At 44.6% G+C, this 22,651-nt stretch overlaps 1 protein-coding gene across 4 annotated transcripts in view; it reads left to right on the forward strand.

Moving 5' to 3' along the window:
• ndst1b (N-deacetylase/N-sulfotransferase (heparan glucosaminyl) 1b) overlaps positions 1-22,651 on the forward strand; it is a 292,956-nt gene that overhangs the window by 51,361 nt on the left and 218,944 nt on the right. For 2 of the 4 annotated variants that reach the window (XR_015759698.1, XM_043703098.2), the window contains exon 2: positions 17,528-17,624. The exons of the other annotated variants lie outside the window; for them this stretch is intronic. The gene's annotated coding sequence lies outside the window, so the exon portion shown is untranslated. The remainder of the gene's footprint in view (positions 1-17,527; positions 17,625-22,651) is intronic. 4 annotated transcript variants of the gene reach the window in all.

A 22,651-nucleotide genomic window follows, 5' to 3' on the forward strand; every position in this document is an offset into this window, starting at 1 on the left:
TGTGGGTGTGTGTGAGAGAGAGTCTGTGCGTGTGAGAGAGAGTCTGTGGGTGTGTGTGAGAGAGAGTCTGCGGGTATGTGTGTGAGAGAGAGAGTCTGTGGGTATGTGTGTGAGAGAGAGAGTCTGTGGGTGTGTGTGTGAGAGAGAGTCTGTGTGTGTATGTGTGTGTGAGAGAGAGAGTGTCTGTGTGTGAAAGAGAGTCTGTGTATGTGTCAGTGCATGTGTGTGTGTGAGAGAATCTGTGTGTGTGTGAGTCTGTGTGAATGTATGTGTGAGAGAGTATGTGTATGTGTGTATCTGTGAGAGAGTGTGTGTGAGAGAGAGTCTGTGTATGTGTGTGTGTGTGCGTGTGTGTTTGAGAGTCTGTGTATGTGTGTGCGTGTGTGTTTGAGAGTCTGTATGTGAGTGCGAGTATGTGAGAGAGTTTGTGTATGTGTGAGTGTGAAAGAGAGTCTGTGTATATGTTAGTGAGTGTGTGTATGAGAGAATCTGTGTTTGTATTTGAGTATGTGAGAGAGTTTGTGTGAGTGTGAGTGCGTGAGAGAGAGTCTGTGTATGTATGTGTGTGAGTCTGTGTATGTATGTGTGTGAGTCTGTGTGAATGTATGTGTGAGAGAGTGTGTGTATGTGTGTGAGAGAGAGTCTATATGTGTGTGTCTGTGTGAATGTATGTGTGAGAGAGTATGTGTATGTGTGTGTCTGTGTGAGAGAGTGTGTGTATGTGTGAGAGAGTATGTGTATGTGTGTATGTGTGAGAGAGTATGTGTGTGTGAGAGAGAGTCTGTGTGTGAGAGAGAGTGTGTATGTGAGTGAGAGAGAGTCTGTGTATGTGTGTGTTTGAGAGAGAGTCCGTGTATGTGTGTGTGAGAGAGAATCTGTATATGTGTGTGTGAGAGAGAGTCTGTGTATGTGTGTGTGAGAGAGAGTCTGTGTAAGAGAGAGTCTGTATGTGTGTGAGTGCGCATGTGTGTTTGAGAGAGAGTCTGTGTATGTGAGTGCGAGTATGTGAGAAAGTCTGTGTATCTGTGAGTGTGAGTGTGAGAGAGAGAGTCCGTGTGTGTGTGAGAGAAAGTCTGTATATGTGTGTGTGAGTGTGCGTGTGAAAGAGAGAGTCTGTGTATGTGTGAGTGAGTGTGTGTGTATGAGGGAATCTGTGCATGTGTTTGAGAGAGTGTGTGAGAGAGTCTGTGTATGTGTGAATGCGTGTGTGAACGAGAGGGTCTGTGTATGTGTGTGTATGAGAGAATCTGTGTGTGTGTGAGAGAGAGAGAGTCTGTGGATGAGTGTGAGAGAGAGTCTGTGTATGTGAGTGTGTGAGAGAGAGAGTCTGTGTGTGTGTGTGAGAGAGAGTCTCTGTGTGAGTGTGTGTGTGAGAGAGTCTCTGTGTGAGTGTGTGTGAGAGAGTCTCTGTGTGTGTGTGTGTGTGTGAGAGAGAGTCTGTGTGTGTTTGTGAGTGTGTGAGAGAGTCTATGTGAGTGTGTGTGTGTGTGAGAGAGAGTCTCTGTGTGAGTGTGTGTGAGAGTCTGTGTGAGTGTGTGTGTGAGTCTGTGTGTGTGTGTGTGAGAGAGTCTGTGTGAGTGTGTGTGTGTGAGAGAGAGTCTCTGTGTGAGTGTGTGTGAGAGTCTGTGTGAGTGTGTGTGTGAGTCTGTGTGTGTGTGTGTGTGAGAGTCTGTGTGAGTGTGTGTGTGAGAGAGAGAGTCTGTGTATGTGAGCGTGAGAGAGTCTGTGTATGTGTGTGTGAGAGAGAGTGTGTATGTGTGTGTCTGTGTGAATGTATGTGTGAGAGAGTATGTGTATGTGTGTTTCTGTGTGAATGTATGTGTGAGAGAGTGTGTGTATGTGTGAGAGAGTATGTGTATGTGTGTATGTGTGAGAGAGTATGTGTGTGTGAGAGAGAGTCTGTGTGTGTGTGAGAGAGAGTCTGTGTATGTGAGTGAGAGAGAGTCTGTGTATGTGTGTGTTTGAGAGAGAGTCCGTGTATGTGTGTGTGAGAGAGAATCTGTATATGTGTGTGTGAGAGAGAGTCTGTGTATGTGTGTGTGAGAGAGAGTCTGTGTAAGAGAGAGTCTGTATGTGTGTGAGTGTGTGTGTGTGCGCATGTGTGTTTGAGAGAGAGTCTGTGTATGTGAGTGCGAGTATGTGAGAAAGTCTGTGTATCTGTGAGTGTGAGTGTGAGAGAGAGAGTCCGTGTGTGTGTGAGAGAAAGTCTGTATATGTGTGTGTGAGTGTGCATGTGAAAGAGAGAGTCTGTGTATGTGTGAGTGAGTGTGTGTGTATGAGGGAATCTGTGCATGTGTTTGAGAGAGTCTGTGTATGTGTGAGTGTGTGAGAGAGTGTGTGTATGTGTGAATGCGTGTGTGAACGAGAGGGTCTGTGTATGTGTGTGTATGAGAGAATCTGTGTGAGTGTGAGAGAGAGAGAGTCTGTGGATGAGTGTGAGAGAGAGTCTGTGTATGTGAGTGTGTGAGAGAGAGAGTCTGTGTGTGTGTGAGAGAGAGTCACTGTGTGAGTGTGTGTGTGAGAGAGAGTCTCTGTGTGAGTGTGTGTGAGAGAGTCTCTGTGTGTGTGTGTGTGAGAGAGAGTCTGTGTGTGTTTGTGAGTGTGTGAGAGTCTATGTGAGTGTGTGTGTGTGAGAGAGAGTCTCTGTGTGTGTGTGTGTGAGTCTGTGTGAGTGTGTGTGTGAGTCTGTGTGTGTGTGTGAGAGAGAGTCTGTGTGAGTGTGTGTGTGTGAGAGAGAGTCTCTGTGTGAGTGTGTGTGTGAGAGAGAGAGTCTCTGTGTGTGTGTGAGAGAGTCTGTGTGAGTGTGTGTGAGAGTCTGTGTGAGTGTGTGTGTGAGAGAGAGAGTCTGTGTATGTGAGCGTGAGAGAGTCTGTGTATGTGAGTGCGAGTGTGAGAGAGAGTCTGTATGTGAGAGTGAGAGAGAGTCTGTGTATGTGAGTGTTTGAGAGAGAGTCTGTGTATGTGTGTGTGAGAGAGAATCTGTATATGTGAGAGTGAGAGAGAGTCTGTGTATGTGTGTGTGAGAGAGAGTGTGTGTAAGAGAGAGTCTGTATGTGTGAGTGAGTGTGTGTGTGTGCGCGTGTGTGTTTGAGAGAGAGTCTGTGTATGTGAGTTGCGAGTATGTGAGAGAGTCTGTGTATGTGTGAGTGAGTGTGTGTGTATGAGAGAATCTGTGCGTGTGTTTGAGAGAGAGTATGTGTGTGTGTATGAGAGAATCTGTGTGTGTGTGAGAGAGAGTCTATGGATGAGTGTGAGAGAGAGTCTGTGTATGAGTGTGTGTGAGATAGAGAGTCTCTGTGTGTGTGTGTGTGTGAGAGTGAGTCTCTGTGTGAGTGTGTGTGTGAGAGAGAGAGTCTCTGAGTGTGTGTGTGAGAGAGAGAGAGTCTCTGTGTGTGTGTGAGAGAGAGTCTGTATGTGTGTGTGTGAGAGAGAGCCTGTGTGTGTATGAGAGAGTCTGTGTGTGTGTGAGTGTGTGAGAGAGTCTGTGTGTGTGTGTGAGTGTGTGAGAGAGTCTGTGTATGTGTGTGTGAGTGTGTGTGTGAAAGAGAGTCTGTATATATGAGTGAGTGTGTGTGTATTAGAGAATCTGTGTGTGTGAGAGAGAGTGTCAGTGGATGAGTGTGAGAGCCTCTGTGCAGGTGTGTGTGTGTGTGTGTATATGAGTGTCTGTGCGTCTGTATGTGTGTGAGTCTGTGCGTGTGTGTGTGTATGAGAATGTCTGTGCGTTTGTGTGTCTGTGCGTGAGAGAGAGAAAGGCTGTGTATGTGTGAGTGTGTGTGTGTGAGAGAGAGTCTGTGTGAGTGTGTGTGTGTGAGAGAGAGAGAGAGAGTCTGATGAATGGAGAATCGATGTTAAACCGTGTAGCTGTTTAGCTGGACCTGCTGAAAGCTAACCAAGCTACATTGGTTCTACTCATTAAGGCCAGAAGTTACGTGACACCAGGTTATAGTCCAATAGGTTTATTTGAAATCACAAGCTTTTGAAGCACTGCATTTTCTTCAGACTTCACCTGATAAAGGAAAAGTGGTCCAAAAATTTGTGATTTCAAATAAACCTGTTGGACTACATACTGGTGTCGTGTGACTTCTGACTTTGCCCAGCCCAGTCCAACACCGGCACCTCATTTATTAAGGTGGAAGAGATCCCAAGAATAGTTGGATGATTTTGTGCAATTGGGAATCAGGAAGGAATTCTAGGAATTGATTGATGCAACTAAACAAGATTGGAGCTCAGGGGAAAAGAAAAACAAGGGAAGTTCTAGCTTGGTGAAGCTAGACGTCGGCGGAAATCTGGAGTCATGCCAATGAGTAAGCTGAATGCAGTCTCTAAAATCCAGTGGACTGTAGTCTTAGGAGAGGAGGGTGTCTGACTAGAACATGAGCTATTATTGAAGCAGTCCATGACACAACAGCTTTTGAGGGAATTTCAAGGCTAGATTATTAAAAGTGAAGAATTGGAATTCCTTGTCAGGTTTTAATAAGATGATCTATCATGTAATCAACATTTGAGGGGTTGGGGGGGGTGGGAATCACAGAGAAATTCATAGAATTTCATCTTGCTTGCATTTGCTATTTGATGTGTTCTGTAAAATGATCAAACTCAGTTTTGTTACCCATATTTGCCTCATGTTTATTTTGGGATTTTAGAATATAAGTTTATGTATCACATCACAAATTATATTACAACCCTATTTTTTGTTAAGTAAAGTTTATTGTTGTTTGTTCAAAACTGTGGAATCTCTTGGATTTATTTGCTTTGTCAACTTTAAAACAAAACGTTACTAAACCCTACAAGATTGTGTTAGAAATTTGGTGGAATGGTTTGGCAACATAGTGCTTGATACGTTAATAATCCTGACACGAGGAATGGACTTGGAACAAAAGAGACATTATTTTGTACCAAATAAGGAGAGGGTGCTGATTGGTTAGGTCATGACTGGTATGGAGTTGTTTCGGGAACTGTGAACTGTCAATCTTAATTTTCAGATTGTGCAGGCAGATTCTGATTGGTCAGATGTTGTCATGGGGATGCAGCTGTGCGTATGACCTGTTTTAATGTAAGCAAAATGAGTTGCAACTTTAAGAAAGGAGGTCATGGAGACAGGAAAAGCATTAATCTCTGTGGCACTCTTGAAAATGTTCTCCCTTATCCTAACACTCTGTCTTCTAGTAGTTAGTCAATCCTCTATCCATGCTGATACGCTACACCCAACACCACGGATGTTTATCTCATGTGGTACCCCTTTTGAAAATTCAAATAGTTTGCATTTTCTGCCTCCCCTTTATCCAACTTGCTTATTACCTCCTCAAAGAATTCTAGTAAATTTGTCAGGAATGATTACTCTGCATCTAATTGAAGTTTGAATACACTAAAATCCTTCATTTGCCTTCTATCTGGTCTACCATTTCTTTGAGTAAATTACTTTTTATAAAGATCTTCTCTAAGTTATTAAATGTTTTTAAAAAATATTTCTCCTGTCCAGACCTCCTTTGTTTGCTTATTTAAAACAATAAAGGGTAAAAGGTAGCATTGCCACAATCTTACTAGACCATAGAGGCTGCTGTCTCATCAGAGAGAGCCAAGTGGTGGTTTAACCTGAGGGTCACCACGCCTCAGCTGAGGGGAGAGGTTGAGAAAGAGAATCTTTCCCAATAACCTCAGCCAGTGCGGGAAGTGAACTCACTCTGCTGGCATCACTCTGTGTCACAAATTGGCCATTGAGCCACCTGAGCTGGGGGACCTCCTGATTTAAATTAGTAAAAGAAGGAAAAGCGGTATGGGGAAAACCATTTTCATGGAGTGAGTGTTCAGGGTGTGGAACGTCCTGCCCATGGGGTGTGGAGGAGGCAGATTTAATTAAAATATTCACGGGGGAATTATACTTGAGAAGGAAGAATGTGCGGCATCATGGTGAGGGGTTGGGGGTGCTGGCGCTGGGTGAGAGGCTCATTTGGAGAGTTGGGGCAGAATGGCCTCCTGTGCTGTAACAATCTGCCATTCTGTTGGACTCAGTTCCCTTGAACTCACAGTCTGAATTACTTTATCATCGCCACTTAACAGCTTATAAGCCGATATCTCCTCTAAACCACCTTTCCCTTTCTCAAGAAGTCGGCTTCTCTAATCTTTCCTACACAGCTCTTCCTTTGACATTTGGGATTATTCTTGTTGTCCTTCACTGCACATTTTAAATGTATGTATAATTCTATTGAAGTGTGACAACTAATATATGCAAAGTCCAAGTGTAGTCAACCAAGTGTTGGAAAGCCTCCGTGTAACCTTTGCTGAATCTAATATCGTCTACTCTGACTGTGTATCCCAATGTTCCATTTGCCTTTCTAATTGCTTCTTCACATTGTATTGACATTGAAAATGCAATGGGGAGGCAATGGCTTACTCATATTCATATTAGACTGTTAATGCAGAGATCCAGGTAATGTTCTGGGGACCTGCGTTCGAATCCCAATATGGTGAGATTTGGATTCAATAATAATCTGGAATTCAGAGTCTAATGGTGACCATAAAATTGCTGCTGATTGTTGGGTGGAGGAGAAAAGGACAATATCCTTGAGGGAAGGAAGTCTTCCAACCTTACCTAGTATGGCCTCCATGTCTCTCCACACCGTCAGCAATGTGGCTGACTCTTATTAACTGTTCTCTGGGTAATAAATGCAAGCCCACAGACAGCAAATTAACAAAGAAAAGATGTCACCCCCACCCCTACCCCCACTTCCCGAACCTTTTTAAAGTCACTTAGCTAATCCTATTCTCTTCACTAAATACTAAGGCTATGTAAGCACTGCCTCCACGTGTTAAGACTACACATGCTAAGAGGTCTACTATAGAATCGTGAAACAATGGGAAGCAGCAGAGTTTGGAAATTTGCCAGAGTTGTGACCCAGGACTCACTGAGGTGAAGGCCAGGGCTGATGAGAAGGAGCTTCCCCCTCCCCATTGGTATCACCTTGGCTCCCACTCTCGCCACACCTTCCTGTCTGGGTAAGGGGTGCTTCTCGGAACCATGAGGTCATGCTTGCAGCCCAGAGGTACTGATGTACCTGCTCTGGCTGCTTCATCTTGCCAGCCCCAACCTTCACCTCCACCTCGCCCATTAACACCCCACCCCACCCCCCCACAATTCCTTCACCCTTCCGTCCTCCCCACACCCTTTCTCCCACTCTCCCCTCAACCACAGACTCCACCCCCAAGTCTTCCTCAGTGAGGGGAGGTGACAGCCTTCCGGCTGGACTGTTAGTCCAGTGATTTAGGTTTGAATCCCGCCACAGTGGATGATAGAATTCCAATTCAATAAAAATCTGGAATTAAGAGTCTAATGCTGGCCATGAGTCCATTGTTGATTGTTTGGGGGACAAAACCCAGCTGGTCTACGAATGTGCGTTAGAAAAGAAAGCTAAAGTAGACAGGCTAGAGTCTGAAAGAACACAGCAAGCCAGGCAGCATCAGGAAGTGCAGACATTGACGGTTCAGGTGTAACTCTTCTTCATGACTGCCATCCTTACCTGGTCTGGCCTGCACGTGACTCCAGACACAGAGCAGCATGGTTGACTCTTAGCTGCCCTCTCGGCAATTAGGAATGGCCTAGACAATGACGCCTACATCCTGTGAATAAATTTGAAAAAGTGGAAAGGGGAGCAATGTTTGCAGCCTGGGGCAACTGCAACACCAGTGGTGGGGTCAGTCTGAGGGTGCATTGTTACTGAAGTGACTGCACAGGCAGGGCTGCAATGTCATTTCTGCTTGTGTAGATGTTATGACAGTGTTGAGAGTGTGTCGCTGGAAAAGCACAGCGGGTCAGGCAACATCCGAGGTGCAGGAAAATCAATGTCTCGGATGTTGCCTGACACCTGCTGTGTTTTTCCAGCAACACTCTCAACTCTGATCCCCAGCATCTGCAGACCTCACTGTCTCCTAGATGTTACTACAGTCTATTGTGGCCTGTCGACATCACAGATCACATTAGTGTATATGCAAGGGTCAAGATTAGAGTGGTGCTGGAAATGATGAAGGGCTACTGCCCGAAACGTCGATTCTCCTGCTCCTCGGATGCTGCCTGACCTGCTGTGCTCCTCTAATCTTGACTCTAATCTCCAGCATCTGCAGTACCCACTTTCGCCTGTATATGCAAGGGGACTATTTTGCCGAAAGGATAATCCCTCTGAAATATTTACATCGCTTTTTCCTCCAATATTGTATAAAATTGCAATATTAAAATTCACTTGCCATTTAATTGCTCATAACAAACCCAGAGGTCCTCATCAAAATGCCAACTCTACTTGTTAGTTCTCACTGCACTCAATTTTGATCTTGGCTGCAAACTTAAATTTAACAACAGCTTTTCCACCCACATTCTCTATGTTGGTAAACCTACGTTTCCAACCCTGTGATACTCTGTTTCTCTAACTCCATGTTTGTCAGCAATGCAGGAACAGGAGTAGGCCATTCAGCCCCTCAAGCCTGCTCTGTCACTCAATGAGATCACGGCTGATCTGTGGCCTAACTCTATATGCCTGCCTTGGGCTGTTTTCCCTCAGTACCCTTGCTTAATAAACATTTGTCTACCTCAGACTTAAATTGAACAATTGAATTAGCATTGACCTCTATTTGAGGAAGATGTTTCCAAATCCCCAATATCTTTGTGTGTAGAAGTGCTTTCTGATGTCTTTCCCAAATGATCAGGTCCACATTTTTAGATGAGGCCCCTGCTTCAACCAATGAAAGTAGTCTCTTTATTTACTCTGTCTTTTCCTGTTAATATCCTGAAGACCTCTAATACATCACCCCTTAACCTTCTAAATTCTGGAGAATAAAGGCCTAATTTGTCTAATCTCTCCTCAAAACTTTAAACCTGAAATCCAGGTTTCATCCTTGTAAATCTGCGTTGGAATCCCTCCAGGGCTAAAACATCCTTCCGAAGGGGTAGTGCCCAGATCTGCTACAGTACTCTCAGTGGGACCTGCTGTATTACTGCAGCATGACGTTTGCATCCCTATACTCCTACCCTTTAGATGTGAAGGCTAAAATGCCATTAGCCTTCTTGACTAATTTCTACACGTAGGGGAAAGTGAGGACTGCAGATGCTGGAGATCAGAGTCGAGAATGTGGTGCTGGAAAAGCACAGCAGGTCAGGCAGTATCCGAGGAGCAGGAGAATTGATGTTTCGGGCATAAGCTCTTCATCATTCTTGATGAAGGGCTCAAACCCGAAACATTGATTCTCCTGCCCCTCGGATGCTGCCTGACCTGCTGTGCTTTTCCAGCACACATTCTCGACCCTATTTTCTACCCCTGTTTGTGACATTTCAAGAGCTATGCACCTGAATCCCCAAAATCGCAATGGAAGTCCATTGTATTTGCGCCTTCAAAAAAGACTTTGATCTATCCTGTCTCGGTACAAAATGGACTTGCTTATATTAAAATCCAACAGTTATAAAGGTTTCAGGTTTACAAAAAGGCAGCGTAAAACTTGGGTACTCCTGAAAAAGAGTAAGACATTTTTTTGCAGCCTTTTATCTTGCACTCAACAGGACAATTTTCAAGAATACCAATTCAAAAGACTTCTTCAGTTCTGAAGAAGAGCCATACTAGACTCAAACCATTAACCCTGTCTCTGTCTCCATAGATGCTGCCAGGCTTGCTGAGTTTCTCCAGCAGTTTCTGGGTTTTTTTTTGTGAGTTTCAGATGGCAGTTCTTTGTTTTATTTCAGATCTTTTATCAACCTGTCTTCAGTCGATCCAGATGTAGAGTGAGGGAACACCCAATGTTTGGGAGCTTTGGGACTTTGGTACCAACTGACTTTGTATCCCCCAAACATGCCACACTTAACATATGTCATACCTTAAAATACTAATTTATTAAGTCATCAAATATTAGTTTCTGAAAGACACTTATCTAATCTGTATGTGAATCGAATTATTCTGTCTTCTTCATGTGTCTCCCTGTTTCAGAAGTTGATTACTCAATCACTGAAAAGGAAGGTTTTGAGTTGACACCACGTTTGCTCGGTCTGGACACGGTGACCCATCTTGCAGAGTCTTTGTTATCTCACTTCTGTAAAATCCAAAATTCAAACATGGTGTTACCACTCAACCTTTACTTTTCCAGTCTTGACAGATCATCATTCCTGGAGAAAGTGAGGGCTGCAGATGCTGGAGATCAGAGCTGAGAATGTGTTGCTGGAAAAGCGCAGCAGGTCAGGCAGCATCCAAGGAGCAGGAGAATCGACGTTTCGGGAATGACCCCTTCTTCAGGAAGGGAGTTTCTGAAGAAGGGCTCATGCCCGAAACGTTGATTCTCCTGCTCCTTGGATGCTGCCTGACCTGCTGCGCTTTTCCAGCAACACATTCTCAGATCATCATTCCTCATAATTTAGCTCCTTCCTTTCCTCTGTCATCATTATCCAGTAATTCACTGTTTAGTACAAGAAACTGTCACATAATACCATCCAAACAAACTTTACCCAGAACGTTTCCCTGAAAACCTAAATTCAGCTCTCAAAGTGGTATAATAAAGGTTTGGGCTTCAGTTAGAAAACACAGTTTTCAAATCAACAGTATAAAATGTTGCACCTCAAATTAAATGTATAAGTTATTTTTAATAAAACTTAATTTTAGATGTTCTAAGTAACAAAAGCTCTTTTTTTAAAATTAAACTGTTATATTCTATACATGTATCCTTCTGAAAATGTTCAATGTTTTGGCATTAACCATTTTCTGTGGCAGAGAATCCCACAAGCTCCCCACTCTCTGGGTGAAGACATTCCTTCTCATCTCAGTCTGAATTGGCCTATCTTGTATTCTTAGACTGTGACAGCTGATTCTGAAATCCATCATTGGCAACATCTTGTAAAGTCTTGTTATAATTTTATAGGTTTCTGTGAGATTCCGTCTCATTGTTCCGAATTCCAGCGAATATCCTAACTGATGCAGTCTCTCTTCGTACATCAACTCTGCCATCCCAGGAATCAGTCTGGTAAACCTTTACTACACTGGGTGTAGGTTTGCTTGCTGAGCTGGAAGGTTCGTTTTCAGACGTTTCGTCACCATACTAGGTAACAACATCAGTGAGCCTCCGGATAAAGGGCTGGTGGTGTGGCTGGTTTCAAACCTAAACACATAAATAGAAAGCGAGCCATACCACCAGTGCTTTTCCGGAGGCTCACTGATTATGTTACGTAGTATGGTGACAAAACGTCTGATAATGAACCTTCCAGCTCAGTGAGTAAATCTACAAACCTGAGCTACAAATCTTCTCAAAACTCACGTTACTACACTCCCTCCATCACCAGAATATCCTTCCTCAGATAAGGCGACCAAAACTGCACACAATATTCCAGGTGTGGTCTCACCCAGACCCTGTGCAATTGCAGCAAGATATCCCTGCACCTGTACTCGAATCCTCTCACTATGAAAGCTAATGTATCAAACAACCCTCCTACAGAACCATGAAAACTAAAATTCACTTCATTGAAATTATCAGTCCTTTGGTTCTACTTTAGAAATAAATAGTTTTTGAATCAACAATGAAAAATGTTCTGCCTGAAATTAATTATGTGAATTGTTATTTTGGTTAAATTTCTTTTAGATTTCAAAGCAACAACTCCTCTTAACTTTCAGGCAGGAAGAAGATGTGTTGCTGGTTTGAATATCTGTAATGAATTTTAGAGATTAAAAATTGTCACCTATATATTGAGCAGACTTCTATTGTCCCTCACTATTATACCTTGGCTCCTCCAGTCTTGGATTCCTCCTTGTTTCTTTCTGATCATCAACAATGTGATCATGTTTGAGTTTAGCCAGCGAATCTTTGCCCGGAGATCCACAGCAGGTCTGTGGAAATGGTGTCATGATGTTCTCAAAGCCTCATTGGAGAGGTCAAAACACACCAGCTGACTATTGGGAGATGCTGGCTTTTGACTAAGTTAATAAGGACTGTCAAAGAGGGGGGAGACATTGAACACATCAGGAGGCTTGGTTGGGAATGTGCAGAGGGGAGGCTGAGGTGTTGGAGGGAGTGCACAGATCTCTAAACTCCATCTCCCCCACCCCAAGCTCTGCCTGCCCCAGTTGTGACAGATGAAGGGCTTGTGCCCAAAACATTGATTCTCCTGCTCCTTGGATGCTGCCTGACCTGCTGTGCTTTTCCAGCACTACACTCTTGATCCAGATGCGACAGAGTCTACGTTGAACCCATCGATCCACAATGAAGGCAAGTCAACATTCCCCCCCTATCCTAAGGGGATTCCTAAGAAGAAGAGAAGATGATGAATGCAGACAAGTTTCTTGACATCAGAGATAAGGTGTATGAAATGCTCAAATATGCACTTTCCAGAGTTGCATCCTGATTGCAACCAAGTATTTCCCCTCCGCCCCCCGTCATAGCCAAGGGGGCTGATTGGATGCAATCCTCAAATGCTTCAGAGGACTGAGAGCAGGTAATTCAGCATAAATGCATTGGTAGGCAATCGAATAGACAGTGTTGTGTGGAACTGGACATTAATAATACCAAAGGGAAACTGCTTCTTTTACAAGGTGTCATCTTTAATTCTGTCCAGTGTAGCTCATCAGCAGGACGTGTTTTATTTTTTAAAGCACAGTCCAGAGCTGACCAAATGAGAATGGGGTTAACCAGGTTCTGACTACTGGACGTGTACAACAGCAGGACACACAATGACCTTAAATAACATGGAGAATGCTGACAGGTTTGTAGAATCGAGGGCAGAAGCGCTTGAGTGAATTTGATGAAGCGGTGAACTTGAATCAGAATAGAGGCTGGACTATTCTTCAAAGGAACAGTCATCTGCATAATTAATAAGACATGACATATTTACCATTGCCAAAGTCACAAAAGACATTCTCTGTGACTCAGAGAGTTGCATTATCTTTGTCCTTACTGTCTTCTTTGTTGTCTTTTGAAGAGTCAGCTAATTAGTCCTCCTCCAAAACCCTCTTCGATTGAGGATTTCAAAATGGAGTTGGATAATTATTCGAGGAGAAAACAAATTATTGGACTGGGGGGAAAAGAACTGGGGACTTTGTGCTTCATGTTCCATTCAAGGGGAAATGGTTGTGGTGTAGTGCTAATGTCACACGATTAGTGATCTAAGGCTGCTAGCTAATGCTTTGAAGACAGAAGTTTCAATCTGACCATGGCAGTTATATTCCAATTCACTTAATAAATCTGAAATTAAAAGCTAGTCTCACTAATGTGAGCCATCATGGATTATTGCAAAATGTATTCTGGTTCATTTGTGAAGGAAGACAGCACTAAGCACTGAACTTTCTAAACTAGAACCTCAGGCTCAAGTACTGAGAACATGGTTTTGAATCTCACCACAACATTCATATTTACTAAAATCTAGAATTTAAAAAAAAACTAGCCTAATGTAATCATTGTGGTAATAATCCATCTGGCTCATTAATGTCCATTAGGGAAGGAAATCTGCTGTCCTTATCTGCTCTGGCCTACATGTGACTCCAGACCCATAGCAATTTGGCTGTCTCTTGACTCAACAAATCCCTCATTTCCGGGCCAAATGATGGCTATCTTGGGCAAAAGTTGGCCCTGTTCTCGTTCCGTGAGAAAACGGAAAGAATAAAGAAAACCATTTTCACACAAGCTGTTTTAAATTTTTCTAGAACTTACACTAGAACAACAAATAACCATGAGTGGCATAAGTGAGTGAACAAAGAGCTTGTGTACTAACAATGTACACACGACTAGTTTCTCGGGGACAGTGTTAAAGTCCCTCAGCTTGGTCTCAGAAGAGACATGTTACCCAGTGAACAATTCACAGGGGGAAGGCCTACACTGTAAAGATGATTTATCTTATTCAGTGACAAATTGGGAGCTAAATATATGTGGCTTATTTACTGCTAAAAATGGGCAGCATTGTTTGCTTATAACAAGGAAGAGGAGCTAGGATCTGTACTCAATGGCAGGCATAGCTGAGATGATTGGAATTGGACAGCACTGGATGAATGGAGGCTAAGATACAAGTGCGCTGTTGCCTCCGAATGTCCCAGGCCCATCATAGGGACCCACCATGCTGCTGGCTTGTGGGTCAGGGTTAAGGTGGAGAGTGTGCTGCCTATTGACTCGTGACTGTGAGGTCAGTGAAGACAGATGGCTTCACAAATGGTGGGGATCAACTAGGCGGAAGTGGGTGTTGCAGATTACAGTCAAGATTAGAGTGGTGCTGGAAAAGCACAGCAGGTCAGGCAGCATCTGAGGAGCAGGAAAATCGACGTTTCGGGCAAAAGCCCTTCATTGGGAACAGTGTTAAAGTCCCTCAGCTTGGTCTTGGAAGGGACATGTTACCCAGTGAACAATTCACCGAAGGAAGGCCTGCACTGTAAAGAAGACTTATGTTATTCAGAGACGAGTTGGGAGCGAAATATATGTGGCTAAATATATGAGCCAGATGGATTTTTCCTGATGAAGGACTTTTGCCCAAAATGCCAATTTTCCTGCTCCTTGGATGCTGCCTGACCTGCTTGCTTTTCCAGCACCACTTTAATCTTCATAAATGGTGAGTCAAGTTCTCCCTCTGGGCTTTCAAACACTCCTCTTTACTTCCTGAAACGAAAGAGCATCTTTGAGCACTTACTGAAAGAGAGAAGGGTTGATCATAAACCCATCTGAGCATTGTGAAGAGAGAGGGGTCTTTACTACAGAGAGTTTTGTGCTCACATTAAAACATTTGGTCAAGACAGATATTCAGGGAGAAGGCAAGGTCAATGACAGACTTATGTTGTCGATGGAGACAGAAACATAGAAAATAGGAGCAGGAGTAGGCCATTTGGCCCTTCGAGTCTGCTGCACCATTCAATATGATCATCCAACTCAGTCCCCTGTTTCCATTTTCTCCCCATATCTTTTGATCTCTTTCGCCCTAACACTATATCTAACTTCTCCTTCAAAATATGCAATGTTTTTGCCTCAACCGCTTTCTGTGGTGGAGAATTCCACACTCGGGATGAAAAAATTCCACCTCATCTCAGCCCTAAAAAGGATTAGGTCAGTGCTGCCATCCCAGGAATCAGTCTGATAAACCTTTGCTGCACTCTGTCCATCGCCAGAACATCCCCCCTCAGATAAGGAGACTAAAACTGCATGCAATACTCCAGGTGTGGTCTCGCCGAGGCCCTGTACAATTGCAGGAAGACATCCCTGCTCCTGTACTCGGATCCTCTCGCTATGAAGGCCAACATACCATTTACCTTCTTCACCACCTGCTGCACCTGCAATGCTTACTCTGTGACTGGTGTATGAGGACACCCAGATCTCATTGCAATTCTCCCTTTCCCAATCTATCGCCGTTCTGATAACAGTCGACCTGCTTGTTTTTGCTACCATTATACTCCATTTGTCAGGTACAGGGCAGTTTAAAACTTAAAGGTTGTGAAGTTTCCCACCTTGACTGTCCTTACAGGAGAATGTAGGCACCACTGTCCAGGCCAGCATTTATTGCCCATCCATAACCTTGAGAACATTTAAGAGTCTATCACATTGTTGTGGGTCTGACGTCACATGTAGGGCAGACCAGGTAAGGGCAACAGATTTCCTCCTCCTAAAATACATCAGTAAGCCAGATGGGTTTAGCTGGACAATTGATAGTTGTGGCGATTAGGCAGCATTTTATTCCAAATCCTTACTGAATTCAAATTTCACCACCTGCCTTGGTGGGATACAAACTCTTATCCCCACAACATCAGCCTCGGGTGCTGGATTACCGGTCGATTGACGTTAATTCCAGACAGGAAAGGCTTGTTTTATGAGGAAAGATTGTGCAGTTAAAGCCCACACCAATGAGAGTTTAGGAGAATGAATGAGAGGAGATCTAATTGAGGCACAGGAGATGCTAAAGGGGATTGACAAATTAGACATGGAGGGAATGATTCCTCGAGTGGGCCGTGTAGAATGACAGGTCACAGTTTTAGACTAAAGGGGTAGCAGATTTAAACCAGAGGAGGAGGAAATATTTCTCTCTTGCTGGGATGCTGAATAAATTTGAGAAGGAGATTGATTTGTAATTAATAATGGATCGAAGAGTTATTGGTAATGGGCACGAAAGTGGAGCTGAGGCCGAGATGAGATCAGCTCTGACCATATTAAATGGCGGAGCAGGTTTAGAGACTGAATTCCCTATTCCTGATCCTAGTTCTTATGTTCTTATTAAGAATGTGAAATAACTGCACAGAGGCCATTATCCTGGCATCAAGTCGCCCTTTATTTACTTGTGGACAGTCCACTGGCTGTGGCCATCCAGCTCAGAGTCAGTCCTCTGAACTGAGGAGATTCTAAATCCCCTGCTTATTTTTAATATATTTTATTAACCAGTACAGTTCACAAACAATTAACATTAACAGATGTACACAGAGAAACAGTAATTTACAAGGGAGAGGAGCAGCAAAGACAGGCCCCAAACCCTACCATTCAACCAGTTTTCAGGGAAAGGAGGACAAGCCTCAAAGCCCACTTTCAGTCACCACAAAAGTAGCAGTAACCAATACATACAAGACAGCCCAATTAGATAAGAAACAGCACATAGAATACAGACCCCCCCCCCCCCCAGCATCCCAGCCATCCCTCCCACCCTCAGGCAGCCCACCCCTACGCCACTTCCGCCACTCTCAGGGTGACAGCTTTCGGGACGATCCATGAGCCTCCCAGCTCAGAGATGCCTGCCAGAACCAGGCTGCGTCATGACACGGGCTGCTTTCAGCTCAGCCTCACACACCAATGGTCCCCATTAGCAGTTTTTCCTTCCCCTAAACACACTATTATTGAGCCCTTGGTCTCTATGTCATTCTCTCTCTCTCTCTCTCTCTCTCTCTCTCTCTCTCTCTATCTCTCTATCTCTCTGGGCTCTATCTATACCTACCCTCTCACTCTCTCTCTCCACCACCCTACCCTCGCCTTCAGCACAAATGCCATCTTTCCCTTGCTGCCATCAGTTCTGAAGAAAGGCTACTGGACTCAAAACAGTAACTCTATCCACTGATGCCGACTGAGTTGCTCCAGCCAATTCTGTTTCTGTCGTTGATCTGGATGAGACATTTGCCATGGAGACAGTGCCCACGCTGAATCTGAGATGGTGACTTAATGGTTAATGATGTAATCTTCTCTCTTGAAAACAGAATGTGTCTGAAATATCTATAATCCCTCACCCCTTCTCCCAATGTAAAATAAACAGCTGCCTGAGTCCTTTGGGTTAGACGATGTGAGGGACTGTACCATCAATTGATTGATTTATTTATTTTTACGTGTACCAAAGTAGACTGAAAAGCTTTGTTTACGATCAGTAAAGGCAGATCATTGTAAGCAAAAATGTAGAGATCAGAAAGACTTAGACAGAGGCATGCAGGTTACATTGCACAGAGTGTGCACTGGGCAAGAGCAACATAAGCAAAATCAGCATTGTTTGAAGTTACAGAGTCCAGCCAATGTTTGATCAGCTCCTGTCCAGGTAGAGTGATGTGCTAACTCTGGAATGTTTATTGGTGTGTAGGTACTATTCCTGCATGAATAGAAGTTGGATCCAGCCCTGAAGATAAAGCATAGACAATGTGAAGCTCTGCTAGAGACAGTCTGAGCAGCCTGGACTGGTGAGTGATGCACGTCTGTGTTCCACCTGTGTCAAGTTACGAGTTCAGAACGTTCACTCGGGAACACGGTTATTGCGTGTGTTACTTCAGTATTTTCTCTGTGCAGTTTCTGGTGATCTGTGGTCTCAGCTCTGAGCCAACAAGCAACAACCTGCATTTGGATAGCGGGGATTTTTGGTCAGAGAGGAGAAAGATTTAAAAAAGACATGAGGGGCACAGAGAGTGGTTCGTGTGTGGAATGAACTTGAATTGAATTTATTGTCACGTGTACCGAGGCACAGTGAAAAGCTTTATCTTGTGAGTAATACAGGCAGGTCACAGAGTTAAGTTGCATAGATAGTAAATAACAGGTAAACAGCAGCAAAAACAAAAACACAGGTACAGGCGAATGTTAAGAGTTTGTGAGTCCATTCAGTATTCTAACAACAGTTGGGTAGAAACTGTTTTGAAACTGGCTGGTGCGTGTGTTCAGGCTTCTGTACCTTCTCCTCGATGGTAGAGGTTGTAGAAAAACATTGCCAGGGTGGGATGGATCTTTGAGAATGCTGGTGGCCTTTCCTTGACAGTGGGCCTGGTAGATGGATTCTATAGATGGGAGGTCGGTCTTTGTGATTGTCTGGGCCGAGTTCACCACTCTCTGTAACCGTCTTCGATCTTGAATGGTACAGTTGCCATACCAGATGGTGATACATCCAGACAGAATGCTCTCAATGGCACACCTATAAAAGTTGGCAAGGGTATTCGCCGTCATGCCAGATTTCCTCAGCTGTCTGAGGAAGAAGAGACGTTGTTGGGCCTTTGTAACCAGTGCATCCACATGAAGAGTCCAAGAAAGCTTGTTGTGGATGACCACTCCCAGGAACTTGACACTCTCCACTCGGTCCACCTCTGTGTTGTTAATGTGTAGGGGGGGGGGGGGCATGAGTAATATCCCGTCGAAAGTCAATAATGAGTTCCTTGGTTTTGCCAGCATTGAGAGCTAGCTTGTTCTCAGTGCATCATTTTTCCAGGTCTTCCACCTCCCGTCTGTAGTCTGTTTTGTCGCCATCTGAGATTCAACCGACTTGAAGTGGTGGATGCAGGTACAGTTACAACATGTAAAAGACATTTGGATCAAGTTCATGAATAGGAAAGGTTTAGAAGGGATATGGGCCGGGAGCAGGCAGGTGGGATTAGTTTAATTTGGGATTATGGTTCGCATGGACTGGCTGGACCAAAGGGTTTGTTTCTGTGCTCTACGACTCTATGACTGGGGCTTTGAGAAGCATTTTAAGGGAGAGACAGGCAGGGTAATTTAAAGATTCTAGGAGGAATGTGCACAGGGAAAGGGTGGGGGAGTGCAACTTTGTGAGATGTCCCTGCAAAGGTCCAGCATGGATGCAGTGAGCCAAATGGGCTTATTCCATGCTTTAACCCCTCCTACAGAGTGAGTTTTATTGGGGTGGCAGGGTGCATGTTGCTTTGTGCACTATTGTCACCCCTGCCCTGCACTTCCCCCACATGGGTCTAGACAGGTCAGGTAGGGAGTAAATGTTCCCACTGACTGGAGAATTGAGAACATTTTAACGAATAAGCAAAATAAGCGATGGTGACATGAGGAGAAACTCCTTCATACAGTGAGTGGCTAGGTCTGGAATGATAGTGTGGTGGAGGAAGATTTAATCAAAACGGGAATTGGATTATCATCAAAAACTGGGAAAAAGGTTTATAGGAAGGGGCCTATAGGAATGCATTGCTCATTCAAGCGGCCAGAATTAGCATGCTGGGCTGAATGTCCACCTCGGTGAAAGTGGGTACTTCAGATGCTGGAGATTAGAGTCAAGATTAGAGTGGTGCTGGAAAAACACAGCAGTTCAGGCAGCATCCGAAGAGCAGGAAAATCGACGTTTCGGGCACAAGCCCTTCATCAGGAATGTCCTCCTCCTGTGTTGTAACAATTCTGTGATTAGCATAACCTCCTTGCCCACTTTGTGTAGTAACATCATTGGACTAGCGATCTGGGGTCACAGGTTAATGTTCTGGGGACATGGGCTCAAAACCCAGCAGGGCTGGCAGTAAAGTTTCAATTCAATTAACAAAAAACTTTTGCCTAATGGCCACCATGTAACCATTGCCATAAAAACCCGTCTGGTTTGCTAACATCTACCATCTTTACCTGGCCTGGCCTGGCCTACATGTGACTCCAGACCCACAGCATTGTGGTTGATGTTTGACTGCCCTCTGGGTAATTGTGAGGCGGAGGGTCAGGAGTTGGACTGGGGTCAACAAGGTCAGATGTCACACAACAGCAGGTAAAAGTTCAACAGCTTTATTTAAAATCACTAGCTTTCGGAGTGCTGCTCCTTCATCACTTCACCTGACGGGGGAGCAGTGCTCTGAAAGCTGGTGAATTTGAATAAACCTGCGAGACTCTGGGCAGTTAGGAATGGGTAATAAGACCATAAGACAAAAGAACAGGAGTAGACCATTCAGCCGCTCAAGCCTGCTCTGAAATTCATTAGGATCATGGCTGATCCAATAGTCCTCAGATCCAACTTCCTGCCCTTTCCTTATAACCCTTGATTCCTTGACTGATCGAGAATATGATCAACTTGTGTGCTGCTGGAAAAGCATTGAGTTCAAGCAGCATCCGAGGAGCAGGAGAGTCGATACTTCGGGCATAAGCCCTTCAGGCTTCATTCCTGATGAAGGGCTCCTGCCCAAAACGTCAATTCTCCTGCTCCTCGGATGCTGCTACCTGCTGTGCTTTTCCAGCGCTACACTTTTCAACTCTGATCTCCAGCATTAGGGCAGCACAGTGACTCAGTGGTTAGCACTGCTGCCTCACAGCGCCAGGGACTTGGGCGACTATCTGTGTGGAGTTTGCACATTCTCCCCGCGTCTGCGTGGGTTTCCTTCCAGGTGCTCCAGTTTCCTCCCACAGTCCAAAGGCGTGCAGGTTAGGTGAATTGGCCGGGCTAAATTGCCCATAGTGTTGGGTGCATTAGTCAGGGGTAAATATAGGGTAGGAGAGTGGGTCTGGGTGGGTTACTTTTTGGAGGGTCGGTGTGGACTTGTTGGGCCGAAGGGCCTGAGTCCATACTGTATGGAATGTAATCTAATCTAATCTGCAGTCCTCAATTTCCCCTGATCAAGAATATTTCTGCCTTTAAATACACAAGGACTCTGCCCACATAACTCTTTGTGGTAAAGAGTTCCAAAGACTCAGAACTCTCTGAGAGGAGAAATTTCTCCTTATCTAAGTCTTTAATTGGTGCCCTTTTATTCTGAGACTGTGCCTTCTGGTTGTAGACTCTCCCATGAGGAGAAACATCCTAGCAGCCCTTATCCTGTCAACCCACTTCAGAATCCTCTACAATTCAAAGAGAGCACCTCTGATTCTTCCAAAATAAATACCCACACCACATGAATGAATCAAAAAAACCTCTCTGTTCCTCCTCATAAAGGAAAAGATGTCCTGTTTATGCTTTAATCCTTCCATTTTTTTAAAGACTTGTGAATAATTCAGAAGACGATCAGAGAATATTTCACTAAGAGGGTTAGAAGGATTGGAAATCGAGTTGCAAGGTCAGGAGGTGGGTTGAGTTGGGAGAGGGGCGTGGTCTTGATGTGGAGGGTTGGATGAGGCCGTGGTGTGGATTACATTGTGTGACAAAAGAGTCAGGCTGCAGAGTTCAGAATTGACTGGCTGGGAAAGGATGGCCTGTATAGGGTTGAGAGCTCTTGAACTGCTTGTTTCTCACAGCAAGTTATTACAGTCAAACACAACCCTGTTCTCAACTGAAATCTAAACACGTATAGCTGCTGTCATTGAATCGCAATTAGGTGGAATTTTGCTTCCCATCCAGTGCCATTATTGGGATTGGAATTGCAATCTCTGGGAACTTCCCTCTCTCCTCAATGGTTTCTGACTACAAGCTGCTTGTAAATGAATAAATCCATCCACCCTCTACTTTTCAGCCCTATCTTCACCTTGTTTTCAAACAAACCTTTACCTCCAGCCTTAGTCCTTCACTTGTCTTCCCTCAGGCTCTCTCCAAATTGACTGTGTTCCACGAGATCAGAATATCAGTGCACAAAGAGGCCATTCGGCCCATTGAGTCTGCACCAACTGTCTGAAGAGGCATCCCATCCATCCCAGCACCCCACCCTAGCCCCATAACCCTGCATTTACCATGGCTAATCCTCTTAAATTCTTTTCCTCCAAATCTTTCCTATCCTCTTTTCAATTATGTCCTAGTTTCTTCCTAATTAGTCAATGTTTGTGATGCACTTCACGGCCAGAAAGATCAACATTCTCTCTTGCTGTTGGGCTCTTCCTGTGAGTATGGTTGGTCTTTATCAATTTATTCTCACTCCATCAAAATTGAAAACTGTCTTTTATTATTTACCAATCATAAAGTCCCCAAGTTTCACTTGCTGGTTTCCTGGCTGCCCCTCTCAGATGCCTTCCCCACTCTCCACAATCCCACCTCAATCTTCATTCTGTACATCCCAGAACACCCATTCCAGATCTGTCGTCCCTATCTGTAGCCCCTCAGAAACCAACACCCCAGATCCTCAAGCCCTTCTCTGTACCTCCCAGAAACCCCAGTTCCAACTCTCCATCCCCTATCTATGCACCATAGAAACCCCCACCCCAGATCCTCACTCCCTGATCTATACTCCCCAGAAACCCCCACCCCAGATCCTCACTCCCTGATCTACACTCCCCAGAAACCCCCACCCCAGATCCATACTCCCCAGAAACCCCCACCCCAGATCCTCACTCCCCGATCTATACTCCCCAGAAACCCTCATTCCAGATCCTCACTCCCCGATCTATACTCCCCAGAAACCCCATCCCAGATCATCACTCCCTGATCTATACTCCCCAGAAACCCCCATCACAGATCCTCACTCCCTGATCTATACTCCCCAGAAACCCCCACCCCAGATCCTCACTCCCCTATCTATACTCCCCAGAAACCCCCATTCCAGATCCTCACTCCCCGATCTATACTTCCCAGAAACCCCCACCCCAGATC

This window comes from Chiloscyllium plagiosum, unplaced genomic scaffold (genome assembly GCF_037043375.1).
Source record: "Chiloscyllium plagiosum isolate Xiang-an unplaced genomic scaffold, Cpla_swu_hap1 HiC_scaffold_16, whole genome shotgun sequence".
NCBI classification, from domain to species: Eukaryota; Metazoa; Chordata; class Chondrichthyes; order Orectolobiformes; family Hemiscylliidae; genus Chiloscyllium; species Chiloscyllium plagiosum.